Raw genomic sequence first — 24,936 nt, 5'->3', positions numbered from 1 at the left:
AAAACAGCGGCGACAGTGCTGTAAACAACAGTAGACTTGTGCATAACAAGCAAGCGAATAATGTAGAAAACAGATTATTAGATGGGAAACTGTTCTTGAAGGAGAGAGAGCTGTGCATGAAGTGTGATTTTTTTTTTTTTTTTTTTTTTTAAATCATGGTGGAAGCAAAACGGTAAAAGTCAGAGGGAATTCATGATGATGTTTATGTGAAGCGTAGTTTGAATCTTTTGCTGCTGGTACGGTCAATATTGTTTGGAGAGAGATCAAACTAAAAGCTTTAGAATCAGCGCAAAAAGGACGTAAACACAAAGCATGGACCCACCAACAGATCAGAATCAGGGAGCTGTCGGCTTTCAGCCCCGACCGTGTCCGTGCCATCAGGTGAGAAAGGTGACATCTCACTGATTCTGATCCGCGGGTCTGCGCTGTGTGTTTACGTCTTTGTGTTCCTGCTCTTATTTACTGTCTTAGCTGCTTGGTGGTTGTTGAAATTTTGTGAGGTTTAACCTGAGATTCTGGCATTTCGGGCAAAAAAAATTTATATTAAAAAATCAATTCAGGATTTTAATGAATCGATATCCCGTTATCCAAGCCAGAATCGATTTTAATCGATAAATCGGTTATAGAAACCAACCCCTACAGAGGATGGCTTCAGAACCCACTGTAACAATAGCTTCTGTGATGAGTTTTCTTCTGCCATTTGAAATTTTATATTAAGAACTATATACAAACATGTATCCCCATAATTTGTAGTATAGGGTTTAAAATAAAGCATTAATTATTACTGCTACATGTGATATATTAAGAACTATATAAAAAAATTATATATGGCCTAAATACCCACATTCCTAATAATTGTGCACACAGTCTGTTTCTTGTTTAAAAGTGACCTTTTTAACCTCTTTACTTTGATGTGTTTATTCTTTCAGCTCCTGAAAACATCAGGACTGAGCCTTTACAGAACACTCTTGTGGCTGACAATGATCCTGACCCGACTATAGAGCAGAACAAAGATGGACTGCACAAACATCCACGTCTTAAGTGCGTGGATCCTCAGGACCAAGATGGATCTGTTGGACTGAAAGACGGTCTGTCTGTTTCTGTTTTGCTCCCCTCCTTTGGTTCAGTACAGACCAATGGTCTCTACGTTGTGACTCATCAACATCATAACGACTCTAGATGTGAAGTCTAATCCCTTTAACCTCTCTGCTCTGTTTCTTCATTCAGCCCAGAAAAACATCATAGCTGGGCCTGGACAGGATGCCAGTCTGCCACGTCAAGTTTGTGTTAAGAACCGGGTGGATCTGCAGGACCAAGAGATGAAGGGTGGAGACGTGGCTCTGATTCTGAAGGACGTGACAACTAATGACACTGGAAGATATGAGTGTTGTGTCTTAAGAGAGAAGAACGCCAAGCCCATCAGCAACACCTACCTGATTGTTGTTGTTCCTCCAGGTGAGTGAGTAGAGTTGAGTGTGTGTGTGTGATCAGAGGTGAAGCTGCTTCCTGGTTGTTGATGTTTGTTTCTAAAGATGTTGTTGATGAGACTTTGTAGAAAGCAGCTGGTCTGAGTGATGTGATCAGAGTGCAGTAGATAATGTCTGACAGCAGTTTGAAGAGGAAATGGATTCTGTTCTGTTCTTCACTCATCACCTACCTGACAGCTGACACCTCACACCTGTTTCTCACCTGCAGGTCAGCCAGGAGGACACACAGGGGTTTTCTTCAGGACATCCTGTAATGATACGTTTTCCTGTGCCATTTGATGTTTTCCAAAAACTGATGATCAGGAAAAGATACATATTATTTCGGTTATACTATATCTATATATCTATCTATATACTATATTCGGTTATACCAAACAGATGACTTAAAATAAAGTAATGCATTATACTTCTAAAATGTTTTTGTGTCCTCTGTAAAGTGTGAATTTTTGGGTTGTTATTATGAGAAGCTTTAAATCACACTATCAGATGGAAAGTTTCCACTGTTCTCTGCTTTTATTTCTTTTTAAAAAAATCACAGAAATCCCTCTCAGATCGATTAACACAATCTTTGCTGCAGGTTTACTGTGTTAAATACACAAGTCTATGTTGGAACAAAGGCTCAGTAAAATGAAACTGACTTGAATTCTGTGGGTCTCTGGTGGTCAGCTTTAAACCCTGTGAGGCTGTTTGGATAAACAGGATGGACAATTACTTATGCATTCTCACGCTAATAAAATTGGTTTAACAAACCCATAGGCGATTTGGCAGGAGGAATGTGGGAACATAAAGCCCGCAGACTCGAAACATGCCTGTTTCTCTTATGATACGTAAAGTTAAAAGCTTATGAGTCATTGAGTCATTCTGGTGAAACAGAATTTAACGTTAAGACACTGTACAAACCATAAACCACTCGCACTCTTGACACCTATGGGCAATTTAGAGTCACTAGTTAACCAAACCTAGCTTGGAAAGAACCTAACCCCACTTACTGCATGGATTGTGTAAGGAAGCCAGAGACACCTGTGTGCAAACGAACATTAAGAGTCTAAGCAGCTGTCTGCTTTTATAAACAGGAATTAGGGGTGGGTTTTTATAATCGATTAAAATCGATTCTGGCTTGGACAACGTAAAATCGATTCATTAAAATCCTGAATCGATTTTTTTCTTTTTTTTTTTTTTTTTGTTAATCTAAAAATTTATTTTTCCCGAAATGCCAGAATCTCTGGTGAAATCTCACAAAGTTTCAACAACCACCAAACAGTTAAGACAGTAAATGAGAGCAGGAACACGGATTCTGCACAAAGACGTAAACACACAGCGCGGATCAGAATCAGTGAGATGTCGCTTTTCCCACCTGACGGCACGGACACGGTCAGGGCTGAAAGCTGACAGCTTGCTGATTCTGATCTGTGGGCGGGTCCGCGCTTTGTGTCCACACCCTTTTTGCGCTGATTCTAAAGCTGTTAGTTTGATCTCTCTCCAACAATATTGACCGAACCAGCAGCAAAAGAAGATCCAAACTACACTTCACATAAACATCGTCATGAATTCACTCTGTCTTTTACTGTTTTGCCTCCACCACGATGCACAGCTCCCTCTCTCTCTCCCCCTCCCTCCCTCCCGTCTCTACAGCCTGTCGGACGCTGTTTTTTTTCTTCCCCTTTTACATTCTTCCGAAAAGAAAACATAATTTCTGCCGTTCAATACAGAACCAAATGAAACTTTTTAAAATTATGCAAAATGCAAAACGCTCAGCCGTGTCTCTAATAAAACCGCTGTAACGTCAGAGGTAACATTCATATGTTGATTAATAGTTTTCTTTCATTTTTGATGTACTGCAGAATATTTTTATAAAATCCAGGCCAGGAAAATCATCTTCATGTTTTTCTGTTTTATCTTCAGCTACTTTGACACAAAGGCATTTGCTGTGAAGCTCACACCTTTGATAAAGTCTTGCGTGTGTCAGCTTCCTTTTTATTTATACAAAAAATATGTAAATGTACTGATCTAATAATAATAATAATAATAATACATTTTATTTGAAAGCGCCTTTCAAAACACTCAAGGTCGCTGTACACAGTAGAGTAAAAAGCAACATAAAAGCAAAGAGTTTACACAATCATAATACATAAACAAATTTAAAATAGCCGAATGGAGAGGTTATGTGGGATAAGCTATTTTGAACAGGTGGGTTTTGAGTTGGGACTTAAAGAGAGAGAAGGTAGAGATATTTCTTAAATCAGGAGGTAGGGAATTCCAGAGTCGAGGAGCAGAGCAGCTGAAAGCCCTGCTCCCCATGGTGACAAGGCGGGGGGAGGGGACGGAGAGTGAAAGGGAAGAAGAAGATCGGAGACAACGAGATGGGGCAGTGATGTTAACCAGATCAGAGAGATATGGTGGAGAGAGATGATGAATAGCTTTAAATGCGTACAAGAGTATTTTGAAATTGATACGATACTTGAACGGGAGCCAATGAAGCTGCTGCAGAACAGGAGTGATGTGGTGGATAGAAGGGGTCCTGGTGATGATACAGGCAGCAGAATTCTGGATGCGTTGAAGCTTGTGGATGGATTTTTGAGTAGATCTGATCTGAATTATAATATTTCTGACTGTCAAAATTTCTTAGATTCAAATCGAATTGAATCGAATTAAATCGACTCGTGGATCGAATCGATTCGGGACCTTATGAATCAGAATTGAATCGATTCTAGAATTCAGTGACGATACCCAGCCCTAACAGGAAAGTCATGTGTTTTGTTCTGCTCTTAACAGAGCTTAAAAACCCAGAGAGCTGACTGACAGGAGGAATGTCAACACGGGTGTGTATTGATGGAAAATATAAAGAGGAACATGGAAATATTTTGGAAATATTATGGAAACATTCATCATCTCTGACACACACAAACACAGTACACATGTTTGACCAGGATGCAGCTCAACAGCTTATGAGTGAATTTGTGTCTGAGAAGCACCTGAAGGTGACGTCACATGATTTGGAGGTGTGAAAAAGAGTTTTATATTCAACTTGGTCTTTAATTATTAGAATACAAACACTGAGCACACAATTCTGAAGTGTTTCTTAATATCGCAGATAAAAATCATCATCAATCAGGCTTTGCATCAGATACCAGCTCTGCCTGAAGAGCACAAGTTTGTCCAAAAACTGCTGTAAATATCAACTCTCGGTAACTACAGTTTGTTACAGTTTGAGTCCCCACGTCCTCAAGACCTGTGCCCCCCAGCTGTGTGGAGTCTTTCATAAACTGTTTATGCTGAGTCTGAGTCTGCAGAGGGTACCAGTGTTGTGGAAGACATCATGCCTCGTCCCTGTACCAAAGACGCCACGTCCCAGTGGCCCCCAGGATTACAGGCCCATGAAACTGACCTCCCACATCATGAAGACCCTGGAAAGGCTCATCCTGAACCAGCTGCGACCCATTGTCAGACCACATCTGGATCCCCTTCAATTTGCCTATCAGCCTCGTCTCGGAACAGAGGACGCCATCATCTACCTGCTTGATCGTGTCTACGCCCATCTGGACCAGCCGGCGAGCACTGTGAGGGTCATGTTTTTTTACTTTTCCAGTGCTTTCAATACCATCAGGCCGACCCTGCTGGGTGATAAGACGGAGTACCGGGCTGTGGTCGTCACCTTTGTCACGTGGTGTGAGCAGAATCATCTGCAGCTCAACCTGGCAAAGACCAAAGAACTAATCGTGGACTTCAGGAAGAGAAGGAAACACTTGACCCCTGTTTCAATCCAGTGTTGACATTGTGGAGGACTATAAATACCTTGGACTCCACATTAACAATAAAATGGACTGGGCTAAAAACACCACAGCACTTTACAGGAAGGGCCAGAGTCGTCTCTATTTGTTGAGGCGACTGAGGTCCTTCAACATCTGCCAGAAAATGCTGAGGATTTTCTACGAGTCTGTTGTGGCCAGTGCGATCCTCTATGCTGTGGCATGCTGGGGGAGCAGGCTGAGGGTCGCAGATGCCAACAGACTCAATAAACTGATCTGTAAGGCCAGTAATGTTGTTGGGATGGAGCTGGACTCCCTCAAGGTGGTGTCGGAGAGGCGGATGTTGTCCAAAATAAAGACAATGTTGGATAACACCTCCCACCCACTCCATGACATGCTGGTCAGTCACAGGAGCACGTTCAGTGAGAGACTGAGAGTACCGAAAAGCACCACTGAACGACACAGGAAATCATTCCTGCCTGTGGCCATCTCCCTGTATAATGCATCTGCTTAACACACTGGTTACTGCCACAACTACACGTTTCTTTTCCAGCTATTTATTATTGTGTGACTTATGTGTGTATGTATATATATATATATATATATATATATAGAGAGAGAGAGAGAGAGAGAGAGAGAGATATGTATATATATATATATATATATATATATATATATATATATATATATATATATATATATATATATATTGTACTAGTTAGCGTGTTGTCTGTTTTGTTAATGTTGGTGTATAATGGAGCACTGTAACAAAGAAATAATTTCCCCCAGGGATCAATAAAGTATTCTGATTCTGATTCTGATTACAAAGACACTGAAGTTAAATTGGAACTTCCACAGTTCCCTACGAGCCTGTGACTGTAAGCATAGAACAAAATGAGTTCAGCATCACCAAACTCACGAAATAGAATGAATTCAGCATTAAATACACTTATGCTGAGTGCAGCATTGAAAGGCAGATGTGAAAACATTGGCATCACCTTGCACTGACTCCAAGTTAATACCTATAAAGTCATATTAGCTGCCTGAAGCAAGCTTTTGGCCTGCTTTTCTTAACCCTGAGTACAGCAAGTTAAGCAGCATGGACAGAAGTTAAATTTGGTTATGAATGAATGTAAAAAAAAATGAATACATTTGTAAAAAAACATGTGAGCAGTCGCGTGTCATTTTCTGTGCTGCTGCTAAAGCCTGTGGATTCAGTTCTACTGCTGAAGCTCAGAGAGCTGCACTGAAACACCCGAGCTGGACAAAGAGCTCCAGAGAAGCCTCGGCTGACTAGCAGCCCAGTAAAATACCTACAGAGTAGGGATGGGTATCATTTAGGTTTTATCCGATACCGGTGCCAAACCGGTACTTTTGAAACGGTGCCGGTGCTTAAACGGTGCTCGAACCGGTGCTTAAAGAATGGAGAACACAAAATTGGTCCAAAAACCTCTCACGTTCAGCTGTTTTTTGTAAAAAGATAACAATGTTAGCCTTTTCTGCAGCTATAGGGCATATATGGTATCACTCTTGGCTGGAAGCAGTGCTTAAACAATGGAAAAAACACAAAATTGGTCCAAAAACCTCTCATGTTTAACTGTTTTCCACTTTTTCTTTGTGGTCATTTTGGCCTTTTTGGCCAGGGTGAAGGGAGTATCTGCCATCAAACAAGAAGACAGCCGCATGTAACTACGACGGTGTTTGCTAGTTCACCTTACATGCATTAATTTAATAACATGGTTAGCCTGCTCAACATAAATTACACACGAACAACATTAAGCTACTCACGCAGAGAAGAACGGCTGCTGCTGCCATCACCATCCTCATCATTTCTGCTACACTGGCAGGGCTAGGGGCCAGGACTCTACTCTTCGAGTTTTTGGGGGATGTTGCTAACTCCGGGTCCGATAACAGGCACCACACCCGCAGTAGATGTGCTCGGTGTGAGGTCTCGCAGCAAGCTATCAAATACGGTGCATTTCTCGGCTTTAAAAAAACCCGCTATGCGTCGCCAGGTGTTTCATCAGATTCGAGGTGTTACCTCCTTTGACAGTATCACAGTATCAGCTTAAAGCACTTGTTGCAGGCTGCTGAGTTTGCATCTTTTGCTGCGAAGTACAGCCAGACATTTGACCACTTCGCCTTGGGCATTTTTAATCTGTAGCTCTGCTCTAAAAGAACGTACGTAACTGGGCCCGCCTACTATCCTCGGAAACGTAAAACGATTGGCTAGAATTGGCTCAGGAAAAAAAAGCACCGAAATAAAGCACCGAAATAAAGCACCGAAATGTGCGCTGCTTTTCGGTCTGGATACTACCGTTTATGTCAGAACCGGTGCCATTATGGCACCGGACACCGGTACCCATCCCTACTACAGAGTGTCTTTTATACTACATATATATATATATATATATATATATATATATATATATACACAGTGGGGCAAAAAAGTATTTAAAAAAAAGTATTTAGTCAGCCACCGATTGTGCAAGTGCCCCCACCTAAAATGATGACAGAGGCCAGTAATTTGCACCAGAGGTACACGTCAACTGTGAGAGACAGAATGTGAAAAAAAAAAATCCATGAATACACATGGTAGGATTTGTAAAGAATTTATTCGTAAATCAGGGTGGCAAATAAGTATTTGGTCAATAACAAAAATACAACTCAATACTTTGTAACATAACCTTTGTTGGCAATAACAGAGGCCAAACGTTTACTATAGGTCTTTACCAGGTTTGCACACACAGTAGCTGGTATTTTGGCCCATTCCTCCATGCAGATCTTCTCCAGAGCAGTGATGTTTTGGGGCTGTTGCCGAGCAACACGGACTTTCAACTCCGCCACAGATTTTCTATGGGGTTGAGGTCTGGAGACTGGCTAGGCCACTCCAGGACTTTCAAATGCTTCTTACGGAGCCACTCCTTTGTTGCCCGGGCGGTGTGTTTTGGATCATTGTCATGTTGGAAGACCCAGCCGCGTTTCATCTTCAAAGTTCTCACTGATGGAAGGAGGTTTTGGCTCAAAATCTCACGATACATGGCCCCATTCATTCTGTCCTTAACACGGATCAGTCGTCCTGTCCCCTTGGCAGAAAAACAGCCCCATAGCATGATGTTTCCACCCCCATGCTTCACAGTAGGTATGGTGTTCTTGGGATGCAACTCAGTATTCTTCGTCCTCCAAACACGACGAGTTGAGTTTATACCAAAAAGTTCTACTTTGGTTTCATCTGACCACATGACATTCTCCCAATCCTCTGCTGTATCATCCATGTGCTCTCTGGCAAACTTCAGACGGGCCTGGACATGCACTGGCTTCAGCAGCGGAACACGTCTGGCACTGCGGGATCTGACTCCCTGCCGTTTTAGTGTGTTACTGATGGTGACCTTTGTTACTTTGGTCCCAGCTCTCTGCAGGTCATTCACCAGGTCCCCCCGTGTGGTTCTGGGATCTTTGCTCACCGTTCTCATGATCATTTTGACCCCACGGGATGAGATCTTGCGTGGAGCCCCAGATCGTGGGAGATTATCAGTGGTCTTGTAAGTCTTCCATTTCCTGATGATTGCTCCCACAGTTGATTTTTTCACACCAAGCTGCTTGCCTATTGTAGATTCACTCTTCCCAGCCTGGTGCAGGTCTACAATACTTTTCCTGGTGTCCTTCGAGAGCTCTTTGGTCTTGGCCATGGCGGAGTTTGGAGTCTGACTGTTTGAGGCTGTGGACAGGTGTCTTTTATACAGATGATGAGTTCGCACAGGTGCCATTCATACAGGTAACGAGTGGGGGACAGAAAAGCGTCTTACAGAAGACGTTACAGGTCTGTGGGAGCCAGAGATTTTCCATGTTTGAGGTGACCAAATACTTATTTGCCACCCTGATTTACGAATAAATTCTTTACAAATCCTACCATGTGTATTCATGGATTTTTTTTTCACATTCTGTCTCTCACAGTTGACGTGTACCTCTGGTGCAAATTACTGGCCTCTGTCATCATTTTAGGTGGGGGCACTTGCACAATCGGTGGCTGACTAAATACTTTTTTGCCCCACTGTATATATACTTTTTGCTCAAATGTAAATAACAGCTGAGAAATATTTTTTTTCCACAATGATGCGTCTTGTACATCATCTTGTCTTTTGTGAGACGCCTGTGTCATTTCCAGTCAAAAAATAACTTGCTAGTTGAATAAAAGCAACTTTAAGTCAAAATTTGCCAGGGGTATGAATAATTATGGGCTTAACTGTACATATTATACTGCACCACTGAGAAACCTGCAAAGTAAAAAATGCATCAATTGTGTCAAAATTGCTAATTTATCAGTACGAGAAGTCTATATGAAATCCCTCCTGAGTAAATACAGCTATGGCATGGGTTTAAGAAATCCTACATGACCTCTTTTACGTTTTGCATTAAAAAGCTTTTCAGACAATTTTACATCGGACTGTAAGGCAATGTTCCCTCTAAGCTGCGCACGTGCGCAATTGCGCACTGCTGGCACGGTCTCTGCGCACAGAAAATCTGTGTTGCGCACAAAAAAAAATCTGACCTGAATTGAAATTAAAATTAATACTTTAACAATTCTGTTTTGCAGTGTTAGTCAGTAAGTGACTGGCTGCTCCCGTATGGGTTTAGAACGATGCCACCTTATCCCATAGTCCAGCCAATGATGCGATTCACATTCGTATATACGCAGCCAATCAATGTCGTTGACAGGCTATGACAGCGTCCTTATGTGCCGACACTGGAGTTTTAGCTGGCAAAGCGGCGTGGCTGATGAGGAGTGAAGCCACGTTAATGACAACGTGTACAACCATTGAAGAGGTGAGCAGGTCACATGGAACAATTGAAAAAGGGAAACGTGTGGACTTTATACCAGTTTTTAAATTGTGTTGATAGGCCACGTAAAACCAGAGTTATGATAAAAATATATACAATGTTTGGTTTTCTTCCTGAATACTATCGTTGTTTATATTTCCTGCGGGAAGAAACGGTAGAAACGGTGTTTTATAAGGAAAACGCTCGAAAGCACTCTCCGCCTGTGAGCAAAAACAAAACCAACCCCCCACCCTTTCCCATTGGTCGAAAAAAGTACCATGTCGACCAATCAAAAAATGATATGGCAATGTGGCATCTAGTTGTTAAGAAACATGAGGAAGTTTTAGGAGTGACGGCGGTGTTTTGAGATGTGAGAGATTTGAGACGTTTAGCGCAAATATTGTGTAGTTAGTGTGTAGTGTAGTCAATAGGTGTGTTGTGTGTGTCAGAACAATGAGGTGACTGCTGAATGTTACAGGTGTTACAGGAGTGATACATCTCCTGTTGTCAGGGTTGTGTTGTTCTCCTTTATCTCATAGTGGACAGAAATTATTTTTTGGAGTGGCACAAATAATTTGTGTGGCATCAAATTTGATGCAGAACAGCTGATTGTTCTGTAAATAGTTTGAAATGTTTATTTAAAAACACCTTGGCTGCATTAAAAAAATAGCTGCAAAAAACTTTGTTTGCCAAACTCAGTTACTTTTTTGAAGAAGTAACTATATAATTAATTGCCCAACATTGGTCATTATTTACTGTATTTGGCAGACAGAGTTACAGGACTCTCTCCCAGACCACAGACTCATAATACAAGTCAGAGCTTTTTTTAAAAGAAAGAAAGTTGTGTTTTCAAAATTGGAGTTCAAGTTATTTTTACTTCCAATAGTGTTAACATACTACACAGGTCATGAACAAGGTTTTTTAAATTTTCATTTATAAGTGGGCTAAAGCAGTTAATTAAAAGTAGTCTAACATAAATGTAAATGCTGTAATTTAATTATTTTAATAAACCATGTAACTTGGATGGATTTGATGCTGGCGTGACCACAGTGCACACGTATGATGTCGCTCACAGTGGTCTAAGGGGTCGCTCAGAGAGTTTGTGTGTTCGCTCAGACACGTGAAAAATTAGAGGGAACATTGCTGTAAGGTCAAGGTCACCAATGTTTGAACTTGTATGAGATGTTTTGTACATATCGAGTTATTGTATTCATAAAGTTGTGTAACACCTGCACAGCAGGGTAACAAGAATACGCCCACCAAGAGGTAATAACTAAAAATAAATAACCAATATCACTTTAAAATCAAGAGGAAGAAATTGAGGATGTACAAACTTAAAAAAAAAATCAACAGCGGAAAAAATTAAAAAATAAATAAATAAAAATACATTTTACAAGTAATATTTAAGGAGTTTTAATTGCGTTTAACACATTAGTTTAAGCTCAGGGAGTTCATTTAACCAACTTTTATAGTTCCTCTGAATATTAACATCAATATTCAGAGGAAGCATGTTAAAAACTAACCTCTTCTTCCTCTGACTTGCTGTTGTTGATGACTTGAGATTTTCTGTGCCTGTGTGTGATATCATCTCCAACGTCTCCTCCATCAGCTGAAATGAGTCAGAATGAAAAGCGAAATAATTTTTTGTTTCATACTGTGAGAAACATATTAGTGAATATTACATCAAAATAATTTACTGTGAAAAACAAAGTCTGAGTCTCACCTTCAGTTTTCCTGTGAACACATGGTCTCCCTAACAGAACCAGTAACACTAGTAAGAACCCACAGATTCATTTAAGAAATGACAACACAGAGAGAGCAGTGGAGAACTGAAAAATAAAAATAAACTAAAAATAAAGAAAAATCCACAGTAGAAAAAAATTAAAAATACACCAGTGTGGCCAATAGGAAGTAATATGATCTGCATGTGTGTAATTTCTATGATAAGAGGCTGATAAATGTGAAACTTGGCATTTCATCCATGTTACTTTCTGGCTCTTTAAATGTGACTCATCCATTTATATTTAGATTCAGAGAGTCATAGTAATAACAGTAATAATGTGTTTATGTATTCATTTATTTTCTTATTAAAAGTCAAGTATGGAAGAAAGCTTTTTTGGATAAAGCTAAATTGACTCAAAGAGTGATTCCTCAAACTTTAACACATGTAAAGTGGACAATACATATTATACAATGAATACTTAAGGAGCTTTAATTGCATTTAACACATTAGTTTAAGCTGTGTGTGAGGGAAAGTGTTTTCGGCTCAAGTTAAACCAACTCAAAGAGTTATTCGTCAGTCTTTAACAAACGTTAGTGTTGGGTCTGAACTTAGACCCCGCTGTATCCAGGACTTATTCCAGTGAAAGAAAAACAAGGCAACAGCATTTGATCGATTACTTGCGCAAGGGGAGGCCTCATCGGTGTCCAGCATGGAAATGACCCCGATGAAGGCCTCCTCTCGCTGTCTTTTATTGAAAAACACAGTTCACACAAAACAATAGTACCTCCCCTCATAACCCCCCTTTGGTTACAAAGACAAGGCACTGTATCTAAATGTATATACAAGAGTGTGTGTGGGTGTGTATTTGTGTGTGTGTCCTTCTGCTGATCAAAGGGTCATAAAACATGAAAGCAGGTGGAACATCCTGGTCATAAAGAGGGTAGTCTCCCCCACACCCAATGTATGGTTTACCATAGGTAACACAGTGAAACCATACAAAGGGCAGGAAGTTCTACCACATCAAACAGACCTTCACAAGGATCGTCCTGTGATAAAACACTTCAGTCTCGCACCCAGAACCTCGAGAATCTGGGGATGGGAGGAAAGAAAGAATTCACAGAGTTAAAACAATGGATAATGTGTTTAACACATTAGTTTAAGCTCAGTGAGTTCACAGAGTTCATTTAACCAACTTTTATAGTTCCTCTGAATCTCAACATGAACCAGTCAGACTGATTTAAGAAATGACACAGTGAGAACAAGTGAGAAGAGTGATGGAGAGACACAGGTGGAACCAGGAGGAGAGGTGGATGTAGGTGGAGGTGTGGTGGTGTGTTCCCCTAAAATAAAGCAAACACAGTCATTAAGTTGTCGTCACATTGTGAATGTTGAAAGCTGCAGAAACACAGACAGGTGAGTGTGTCACCTGTGACAGTGATCCAGCTGGATGGAGACTCTCCATGACCGCTGATGTCACACTTGTAGAGGCCTTCATCAGACCTGGAGACATGCTGGATGGTCATGTGACCTGTAGGCTGCTTCCTGATGAGGGAGCCATCTTTATAGAAAGCAGCTGGGAGGTTGGAGGGAGTGGTCTTTGTTTTACAGAGCAGAGTGACGTCATCTCCCTCCATCACAGGGAGGACAGGACTCTGTAGGATCACTGATCCACCTCAACACAGAGACAAACTACAGCATTTCATCCATTTACACACAGCTTCATCAACACTAACTCCACACACTCAGCTTACCAGTGACTGTCAGGTTAACCATGTTACTGATGGGACCCTCTCTGGACTCACACCAGTAAACTCCACTGTCTGATGTGTAAATGTAGCTGATGTTGCAGGAAGAACCAGACCATCCTCCCCACCCATCTCCACACTGAGTCCTTTGTTCTGTGCTTGTGTTTCTCCTCAGAGTCCATCCAGCAGAGCTGTCGTCCTCCTCACAGCTCAGAGACACAAAGTCTCTAATAAAAAACTGAGAGCTGCTGGGACTCAGTCAGACAAGCTGTGAGGGTTAAAATGAAAAAAACAACAACAACAACTGATTATTCTTTTTATCATTATCAAAAACAACATGATTACAAACCAATAGATTAAAAAAATCGCTAAACCTGAAACTAATTCTGTGATTGTTTTTCTGACAGCTATGTTAATGTTGAAAAAACCTCAACAGATGAACAGCAGGTCCTTCAAGGGAATTGTGAGGAACAATGTCTGAAACCAAAGATGTGACAAAGAGATGTGGAAATGGGACAAATTTTGCCAACAACTGTTGTCAGCGAACTTTGTCTATGATGGTGATTTAATATATTCAACAGCATTATCTGGTGTAATTTTGTCAACCATTAATGAAATTAATTGCTTGCTTTTGTTGTTGTCTTCAAAGCTTCAGTCCTGATGGGAAACATCACTAAACATTTAAAGGATAAACAGACAGAAGAAGGTTACTGACCTTGGTGTGTTGTGCAGCTCAGCAGTGAGATCAGAACTAAAGAGGAAATGTTGGTTTGAGTTTTCACAAACAAATCAATATTTCATCAATTAGTCAATCAGTCAAGTGATAAGTTATATTATCTTCTTTACTGCTGTGTCCGATAAAGAGAAGAGATTCTGTGCTATCGGGTTTAGGCTTCATGTCAAAATGTGAAACTTTTATATCTTAATCTGGGGAGAGAGGAATTTTTGGATCATTGTTAATCAGGAAAGATTTTCAGTTTTTGTATCGTTCTACTTTGTTTTCATTATTAAACCCCGATCCTTTTGTCCCCATGATAGAACAGAGAAAACCGACTCATAGTGTGTGAAATTATTAATATTTCTTTTTATTTAATCATCTTCCGGAAGAGAGAGACCCCAGCACAGCTCAAACGCCAGTTGCAGGATCTCTAACATTAGAATCATAAACTGTGCCTCATATAGGTTTTATTTTGGTACTTTACACGCCACACAGTTTCAAACATTGCTTTTATGGAAAGTTCCTCTTTTCTGTGTCTTTATCTATTGATATGCCTGTGCACTAAACCTTCCTGTTTTTCAGTCTGGCTGAGCACTTAGTTTGTGAGTTAAAAGTGGCCTTGCTCTACAAGCCTTCATTATTAAAGTACATAAAAAACTCTTACACATTAAAAAATATTTCTTTTGTCCCTAACATCATGCTTTATCCCTCTGCATTTCTATCTCACCTTCCTACTAAGCTACACTCATACAAAAATATACTGGAAGCTGCTCAGAGACAGCTTTGAATGCACAACAGCTCCTGCGTCTCTGCCTCATCTGACTCTGCAAAATTTACAGTGACTCTAGACCAGAGAGCAACTGGAAGATTGGTTCACATATTTTCAGATTAGCTCCTCTCATGTTCAGTGCTGCATCCCAGTAATTGTCAGCAAATTTGTCTTTTACAGATATATATCCATGAGTAATATTTCATATGTACGAAAGGCATGTAAAGAGATTCGATGTGTTTAAGTTTCTTATTCACCTTTCCACAGGAACATTTACTCAAATCAAAGGTAATTTTAATGACCACTTTAGATTTGCTGTGCTGGTTCACACACATTATATTGAGTCTGTTTCTTGATCAGGTGGAGAGGTGAGAACCAGAACATCAACTTTCACCTTCAGTAAGGAGATGGAAGAGCTTTTTCTCTTGCCTTGCCATCGCAACCAAATTCATATCAAGATCAGGTTACGCTGACTTTGCCTGTGACACTGATATCTGTATTTGTAATTGTTAAGTTATTCAAATGTGTAATTTTCACATATTCAGACGTGTGAAAATTTAAAACAAAGAGTGAAGAAGAATCTTAAAATCCACACAGACAGCACATGTTCAGAGCTGGGTTCAGAGATGCTAATTTTATGCCCATGTAGTCTGAGTTTAACACGCTTTAAGGATCAAGAAGTCTGGGCTTACTGCTGGTTTTCCAGACAAGAAAGAATACATGTGTGTGTTGTACTCTTTCTTTGTGTAGTGTTCCCAGTGTGTAGAGGTCAGTGTCTGTCAAAAGTGGTTCGAGAAACAACAGTGATGAATCAGCAACAGGGTCATCAAGGCTCACTGATGCATGTGGGGAGCAAATGTTGGCCTGTGTAGTCTGATCTAACACATGAGCTGCTGCAGCTCAGATTGGAAAATAATAATTTTTTAATCTAAGCTCACGTACTGAACCATGTGCCTGTTCATCTCACCCACTATGATGCCTGACATCGTAGCTTCCAGGTTATTAGCCGGTTGTTGGATTGGACCGTTCCCTTCTAGCAATCTGTGGGGATTAGGACTGTCCGGCCTTGAGTTAGCCAATCTAGACGTGCCCATTTATTAGCTGCTGGTTCATTTGTGCTGAAATGTTGGAACACTGAATTACTATTTTTTTCACAATTAGTCTAGATCAAGGGTCACTAACAGGCAGACCGGGGTCCAAGTCTGGACCCAGACGCCATCCTATATGGACCCGGACCTATGGTTAACAAAATATTAAATTATATTTAATTTTGATGGGGCGATTCAATTTTAAGTGGTAACGTTACATTATGTTAGACCAGGGAACATACAAACCAATTGTGTGCGAGGTAAGCCAACCACGTGACACTAATTAGCCAACCAAATCTGTGCATTTAAGGCGATCGCAACGCTGAATGTAGACACAGACAGACAGAGGAAAGAGACGGTGAGAGTTCTGCGAAGACCTGCTAGTTGTAACTTCCCTTCACAGCACTACAAGAGGATATTTATTGGTCATTAAGGAAATGTTAACAAAGCGAGGAATAGAGCAAAACCAAGTGGTTTCAATAACCACAGATGGAGCCCCTGCTATGATGGGGAGAGAGAAAGGAGCTGTAGCAAGAATGAAAGAAGGACAACCCTGAGCTAATATCTTACCATTGCATTATTCACCAGTCTGTCTTATGCTCCGCCCTGTCAGATGAGTATGCTGAGGTGATGAAAACAATGAAAATGATAAAGTCTATCAGGGCATCTTCTTCTTATTAGCATCGCATGCTCAGGGAATTCCTCAGAGAAGTTGATGCACATGCTGGTGATCTTCTGCTTCACAACAATGTGAGATGGCTCAGCAAAGGCAGGGCATTGGAGCGATTTTGGTCCATCAGACGGGAAGTAGCAGCTTTCTTGGAAGAGCTGGAAAGTCAGAAAGCAACAAACTTTTCTCTCTTTTTAAATGATGGGAAAAACATGGATATTGTGGCCTTTTTGGTTGATATCACTTCACACCTGAATGAACTGAAGCTGCAAGGCTTGGCTCCACATACAGATGTGAGGAAGCTTTCTCCACAATGAACATAATAAAAACTAAATATTGTTTCAGGCTCACCAATGAGCACCTACACATGTGTATGAGAATGGCCCTGACACCATTCCAGCCCAGATTTAAAATCCTAGTAGAGCAAACTAAAGCTCAATTATCTCACTGAACAACAGAAAGTGGTGAAGTGGAATATAAGGTGGTGAAAGAAAGAGAAACTGTAAAAATTTTTAAACGTTTTCATGTTATCTGTTGAAAATGTATTGAGACTGTCAAGTCGTGATGTTAAAGGTAAAGAAAAGGGGAAACTCAAGCTGCTGCTATTTTTTTCTGAAATTAAGCACTTTGTTTTAAGATGCACAATTTAGCCATTTTATTTATTTTTTCTAATTCATTTTAAACAGCAGTCCTGTATCTAATGTAGGCCTACTGTGTGTTTCAGTGTTAACAATAAATTTTGTTGGAATGTTTTTAACTTGTATTTTCATTGATTTGATTTTTTCATACGCTCAGATATTAATTAAAAAAAAGGCTGCTTCTCTATCACAATCATAACATAAGTTAGACATTATGATGTCCCGGACCTCTGTTTGAGAAGATTTTCTCCTACTGGACCTCCTCAAATTTTAGTTTAATACCCCTGGTCTAGATGTTGAGTATCAAAGATTCCATAGATCCTCACATTCTTCATGTAACACGTTCCTTTGGGATTATCTGTGTATTAGCATTCCACAAGTGCCCTATTCTCATCCCTTTCCCACTTGTGCCTTCTTGTTCCAGTAACCTACTTTTCATCAGTGCTTCCTTGTACCTCAACGCAGGGTGACTCCAAGGATTCAGTGGCTTCAGTTATAAGTCTCTCGCTAACTGAGGTAGGCTTGATTTGCGTGGGATAAATTTAATCTAGTGTTGAGGTTTTGATTTGATTAACATTCATTAGAAACCCCAAATAGAAAAGCTGTGAACAGGAAAAAGTGCCTGTTTAGAACTAATTCAACATTAGTCTTGGTGAAATAAAATCTTACCACTTTACACAAATTGATACTCAACTCTTGAAACAAACACCTTTTCTTAGTGATTTCAGCCATTGAATGAGGTTCCTGCTGTTTTTAGTCTGTGGTTGAGGTTAAGTTGTGTGTCTGTTCTCTCTTATCTGCTCTGAATAGAGGTGTGTATCAGTTAGAAACACAACTCACATTTTCCATCAGCAATACTTCTGAAACCCACAGAACCACACGACAGGAACAACATGTGACAGCAAAGTTTATTGATGCTGCAGAGAAGGCAGGACACTGCTGTACACATGACATTCATATTTTAGTTATACAACATACACTCATACAAACACTGAGAGTGTATATTATAATGAGAAGACACTACAGAATATATGCAAATCAATATTGTGTGGCTGTGTGGACCAGTTAGAGACCAGCAGCTGGACATCAGTGGTTGGACTGGTGGACTACTTCAGTGAGGAGTAGACGACGTCTGGCTCTGGTTTAAAGTCTGAACACAAACACACACAGTTCAACATGAGAAGAATAAGCAGCTCTGCAAACTCATGTTTATGTAAAGTAAATGAACACAACAGGAGAATGTTAGTGAAAGTATCAGAGCATCACAGTTAAAGTCTGAAGAAGAATAAAATCAAATCTTTATGTTAAAGAGAAGTTTCTGTATCTGACATCTTCCAGACATAAACTCAGTTTCATGCTTTGCTGTTTCCTGAATCAATAATTGATCAGAAGAGCCACGTCAGCTGTCCCACTGCTCCCTGAAAAACATCAAATAGTGAACAGTTTGATGTTGTTCAGCGCAACATTCAAATTAAAAGTATTTAGTTTGGTAGTTTGTATCACAGAGAGTGTCAGCAGAATGAATTACAGTGACTTGGTAATAGAAAGAAACTTGTTGTTGAGTGTTTAGACAGTGAGACGGAGACATAAAACATAAGTATTTAGTTTGTTATTAGTGAATAAAGAGCAGCTGTACCTGTTCGGTCAGACAGCTGTTTGTCCATAACTGATGTCTTCAGTTCTCAGGGCTGAGAGGACAAAAGCTGGACGACTTTCTGTGCAGTGAAACACACACAGAGGACATCACTGCATATGCTACAACTATAAAAACACTGTTAGTGTACAGGATGTGTGTTAAAAGAACACTTATTGTTATTATGTAGCACAAAGATGATGTGATCATCATCTTTTTTCTCACCCACTAGTTATATTTGGTCACTGCTTATTAACACTAGAAGAGGAAACAAAAACTAATTTTACCACAAGGAACAAAACAGACCCACACTTTGACACACACTATCATCAGCACTGTGATGAGAGATCCCAGTTTAACTTCATATGTCAGCTCACTGAAAACAACAGGAGGAAGTAGCTGATGTTGGTGAGGATGCAGATAAATTAAATGTTTACAGACAACATCAGCACCATTCATTATTAATACATAAAATCAAAAATCTAAATAATAATCTGTACCAAACTGCCCACAAGTTCTGGTTGATATTTCAGCTTCTGGCTAGTGCAGGGGTGGGCAATCTCAGTCCACGAGGGGCGGTGTCCCTGCAGGTTTTAGATCTCACCCTGGGTCAACACACCTGAATCACATGATTAGTTCGTTACCAGGCCTCAGGAGAACTTCAGGACATTTTGAGGAGCTAATTTAGCCATTTAAATCAGCTGTGTTGGTTCGAGGACACATCTAAAACCTGCAGGGACACCGGCCCTCGTGGACTGAGATTGCCCACCGCTGGGTTAGTGTGACTGAAGAGGTGTGAACATAAAGAGAGTATGATTTTTTTAAATGACAAGTTCTTTCTAATGTAACGTTTCAACCAACGTTCAACACTCAACGATCATCAAACACACAAACAGTTTGTCTCAAAGTGTGTTGTAGCTAAAGATCCAGCTGCTGTATTTGACAAGGAGAGAAATGAAAGTGTTATGACCGTGTGCAGGCAGGCAGGCATAAGTCAAAAACAGAACAAACTAGGAGGGCTAGAAACTGAACTAGAACCAAAACACACAGGCAGGTCTGAGGGCAAGAATGTTAATGATGCGGCAAAGCACAGAGACAAGCACAGACAATAAATACAGGAGGTCAACAGGGCAAAGAGGGAGAAGCTGGGAGACACGGCTGAGGATAATTACACATGACGAGAAAGGAGGATGCAAAACTGAGCACACTGACTATTAAGACTAGTGCACAGAGGAGCTGAGGGGCAGATAAACATAACAGCACAAACACAAGGGTAAACACGGCACAAGAACTCCCACAACAATGTACACACATGGAACCAAAACCTAAGAACTAGAACTCAATGAAAACTAAAGAGCTAAGGAGCTAGGAATACTTAAGACAGAAAGCAAAACCAAGAGACTCACAATGACACATGAAATCAAGGAATAACAATACAAACAGAAACACTGGGTCACCGAGCCATGACCATGACAGAAAGAGCTCACTTCACTTGGAAACACCAGAACAGAAGAAAAAGAGAGGTTAGATTGAAAGGAAGAAATTGAGGATGGACAAACTCAAATAATCTTCACCGTTTAAAGAATTAAAAATAAACCAGTGTAGGCAACAGGAAGTAAGATGATCTGTGTGTGTATTTTAATGGTAAAAAGCTGTTAAAGTGGAAATTCGGCATCCGATTTATGTTACCCGGGATCATAAACTGTCAAAATGAATGAATCTAAATTAGATTCAGATGTTTCCACAGTTCTGGGGAGGGGCAGAATAAAAGTAATGTATTTTAAGTTTTTTATGAAAAGCTGTGTGTGAGGGAAAGTGTTTTGGGCTCAAGTTAAACCAACTCAAAGAGTTATTCTTCAGTCTTTAACAAATGTTAGTGTGAACAATGCATATTATACAAGTAATATTTAAGGAATTTTAATTGTGTTTAACACATTAGTTTAAGATCAGTGAGTTCACAGAGTTCATTTAACATATTTTTATTTTTCCTTTGAATATCAACATGAACCCCCAACACACAGCACATTAAAAACTACCTCTGCTTCCTCTGATTGGCTGTTGTTGATGACTTGAGCCTTTGCTGTACGTGATGTCATCATCTCCAACTCCTCCCCTGTCAGATAAAAGAAACCAGAATGAACAGCAAAGTAATTCACTGTTTCATAATCACAGTAGGAAACTGTTTAAATAATTTGTGAATATGACGTTAAAACAATTTACAGAACTTTACTCTGAGAAACTAAATCTGAAAGAGAAACGTCTCAGACTCACGTTCAGTTTTCCTTTGAACTTCTCGTCTCACCAGCAGAACCAGTAACACCAAAAGAACCAGAACACAGACTGAACTAATAACTGACACAGTGAGGACAAGAGAAAAGAGTGATAGAGGGACACAGGAGAAATAAGGAGAAGAGGTGGATGTAGGTGGAGGTGTGGTGGTGTGTTCCCCTAAAATAAAGCAAACACAGTCATTAAGTTGTCATCACATTGTGAATGTTGAAAGCTGCAGAAACACAGACAGGTGAGTGTGTCACCTGTGACAGTGATCCAGCTGGATGGAGACTCTCCATGACCGCTGATGTCACACTTGTAGACGCCTTCATCAGACCTGGAAACATGCATGATGGTCACGTGACCTGTAGGCTGCTTCCTGATGAGGGAGCCATCTTTATAGAAAGCAGCTGGGAGGTTGGAGGGAGTGGTCTTTGTTTTACAGAGCAGAGTGACGTCATCTCCCTCCATCACAGGGAGGACAGGACTCTGCAGGATCACTGATCCACCTCAACACAGAGACAAACTACAGCATTTCATCCATTTACACACAGCTTCATCAACACTAACTCCACACACTCAGCTTACCAGTGACTGTCAGGTTAACCATGTTACTGATGGGACCCTCTCTGGACTCACACCAGTAAACTCCACTGTCCCATGGGAGAACAATGATGTTACAGGAAGAACCAGCTGCTTCTCCCCACCCATCTCCACACTGAGTCCTCTGTCGTCTGCTTATGTTTCTCCTCAGAGTCCATCCAGCAGAGCTGTCGTCCTCCTCACAGCTCAGAGACACAAAGTCTCCTCTAAAGAACTGAGAGCTGCTGGGACTCACAGTCAGACGAGCTGTGAGGGTTAAAATGAAAAACTGATGATCTGTTACACTTTCCATTGTGAAACATGAACCCAATCAGGTCATATCAGTGAGCATTTATCAGGTTTAAACTGTGACAGAAGAAGGTTACTGACCTTGGTGTGTTGTGCAGCTCAGCAGCGAGATCAGAACTAAAGAGGAAAGGCTGGTTTGAGTTTTCACAAACAAATCAATTTGTCATCAATCAGTCAATTAGTGACGTCATAAGTCATATTTTGTTCTGTACTGCTGTGTCCAATAAAGAGATTCTGTGGTGTCAGTGTTGATTAAAATGTTCCTCTAAAGTCTGATTTATGCTTCATGTCAAAATGTTTAACTTGTGATTTGTCAAATGTGATGACTGCAGTCAGACATGAATCACGTCCACAGACATAAACACAAACACTGATAGAAAAAAAAACTTCACATAAAACATGTTTATTTTCAAGATCAGACAAAGTCTTTAACTTCAATTATTTTTATAACAAAGACAACAGAAACAAGCAGTCTTGATCTTAATCTGAGGATGGATGAATTTTTGTATTATTGTCAAACAGGAAAAAAATCAATTTTTCATTTTTTTAATATCGTTCTACTTTGTTTTCGTGCTGTAGACTTTCTGTATGCATTGTCAAAAAGACATCACAAGTAATAGTAAATGTATGTCCACAGTACAGTTCTTTTTTTAAAATCACTAAATTGCTAAATTCAGTTTTTCACATCCTATTTCTGTGTAAGATGCTCAAACTTCCTCTTCACAGCTGAAATGTGTCTTGTTTCTGTTTTAAACGTTCTTGAAATACTGTTTCATTTGTTGCTTATGTCATTTTCTTTCATCTGTCATCAATCAACAATCAAAAAATCTGTAAAAATAAACTTTAGTTAACCTTAAGAGGTTTTTACTTACTGAGCAGACATTGCAGAGATGTTTCCTTCATCGTTCCTCTCACTGATGTGACATCTTCTTCATTTACAGAAAATGAATCCCCGCCCTCTTTCTCTGTGCACTCCTGCTATTTCTTTTGGGCTTTTTTTTTTTGTTTAAAAAAAAAAAAAATCTTGAAACTACCTGTGCAAACACGTTTTCATAACAAAACCAACATTTTAAAATCAAATGAACTCTAGCAGTCATGCACCAAAAGAGATTTGAATAACGTGTTCTTCAGGATGTTTGGAAATCTGGATTTTCTCCACTCTGTTTTAGTCACTTTGTGTCAAATGAAACATAAAACAACATGTGCAGCTTTCTTCAGACATTTTGAAGAAAGTCTCTTGGTGACACTCTACGATTGGAGGGGGGACTCCCAGCAGCTGGAAACCATCAGCAAGCTGGAAGCAGCAATTCTAAGAAGCCATATCTATAGGCTCCTCCTGAATTTGAGTGTGGTACTTTCATAGTCTACCCAAGTCCACGATGAACTGAAAAGTGGAAGTGTTTAGGAGCCACAGCAACAAAGACCACATAAAGTTTCACAGCAGGGTTGCGAAACGCTGATGCACATAGTGTGTGAAAGTTGCCAACGCTCAAGAACGGTTCCAGACTTCCTCTAGCATTAACATTATCAGGAAAAATGGGAGCCATGACATAAAAATAACATTTTCTTTAGATGTAATACAGTGTTGGACACTAATTTTGCTTGTTTATCAGTATTTTTGGTCAGTAAAACACTGTGATGATCCAACATTAAAATACACACACACAAACACACGTACATATATACATATATATATACAGGGAGTGCAGAATTATTAGGCAAATGAGTATTTTGTCCACATCATCCTCTTCATGCATGTTGTCTTACTCCAAGCTGTATAGGCTCGAAAGCCTACTACCAATTAAGCATATTAGGTGATGTGCATCTCTGTAATGAGAAGGGGTGTGGTCTAATGACATCAACACCCTATATCGAGTGTGCATAATTATTAGGCAACTTCCTTTCCTTTGGCAAAATGGGTCAAAAGGAGGACTTGACAGGCTCAGAAAAGTCAAAAATAGTGAGATATCTTGCAGAGGGATGCAGCAGTCTTAAAATTGCAAAGCTTCTGAAGCGTGATCATCGAACAATCAAGCGTTTCATTCAAAATAGTCAACAGGGTCGCAAGAAGCGTGTGGAAAAACCAAGGCGCAAAATAACTGCCCGTGAACTGAGAAAAGCCAAGCGTGCAGCTGCCAAGATGCCACTTGCCACCAGTTTGGCCATATTTCAGAGCTGCAACATCACTGGAGTGCCCAAAAGCACAAGGTGTGCAATACTCAGAGACATGGCCAAGGTAAGAAAGGCTGAAAGACGACCACCACTGAACAAGACACACAAGCTGAAACGTCAAGACTGGGCCAAGAAATATCTCAAGACTGATTTTTCTAAGGTTTTATGGACTGATGAAATGAGAGTGAGTCTTGATGGGCCAGATGGATGGGCCCGTGGCTGGATTGGTAAAGGGCAGAGAGCTCCAGTCCCACTCAAACGCCAGCAAGGTGGAGGTGGAGTACTGGTTTGGGCTGGTATCATCAAAGATGAGCTTGTGGGGCCTTTTCGGGTTGAGGATGGAGTCAAGCTCAACTCCCAGTCCTACTGCCAGTTTCTAGAAGACACCTTCTTCAAGCAGTGGTACAGGAAGAAGTCTGCATCCTTCAAGAAAAACATGATTTTCATGCAGGACAATGCTCCATCACACGCGTCCAAGTACTCCACAGCGTGGCTGGCAAGAAAGGGTATAAAAGAAGAAAAACTAATGACATGGCCTCCTTGTTCACCTGATCTGAACCCCATTGA

At 40.4% G+C, this 24,936-nt stretch overlaps 2 long non-coding RNA genes across 2 annotated transcripts in view; both read right to left on the bottom strand.

Moving 5' to 3' along the window:
* Positions 1-23,105, bottom strand: part of LOC134617711 (uncharacterized) — a 139,677-nt gene extending 116,572 nt beyond the window's left edge. The window contains exons 1-2 of the long non-coding RNA XR_010091604.1: positions 23,070-23,105; positions 14,235-14,270 (exon numbers count right to left, since the gene is read on the bottom strand). This is a non-coding gene — a long non-coding RNA (uncharacterized LOC134617711). The remainder of the gene's footprint in view (positions 1-14,234; positions 14,271-23,069) is intronic.
* Positions 21,052-21,628, bottom strand: LOC134617700 (uncharacterized). The gene is made up of 3 exons (XR_010091593.1): positions 21,570-21,628; positions 21,307-21,375; positions 21,052-21,148 (listed from the first exon to the last, which is right to left on the bottom strand). It is a non-coding gene; the product is annotated as an uncharacterized LOC134617700 (long non-coding RNA).
* Positions 23,106-24,936: the final 1,831 nt, after the last annotated feature.

The sequence above is a fragment of the Pelmatolapia mariae genome, linkage group LG3_W (assembly GCF_036321145.2).
Source record: "Pelmatolapia mariae isolate MD_Pm_ZW linkage group LG3_W, Pm_UMD_F_2, whole genome shotgun sequence".
NCBI lineage: Eukaryota > Metazoa > Chordata > Actinopteri > Cichliformes > Cichlidae > Pelmatolapia > Pelmatolapia mariae.
This window is presented reverse-complemented; position numbering and strand designations above follow the sequence as displayed.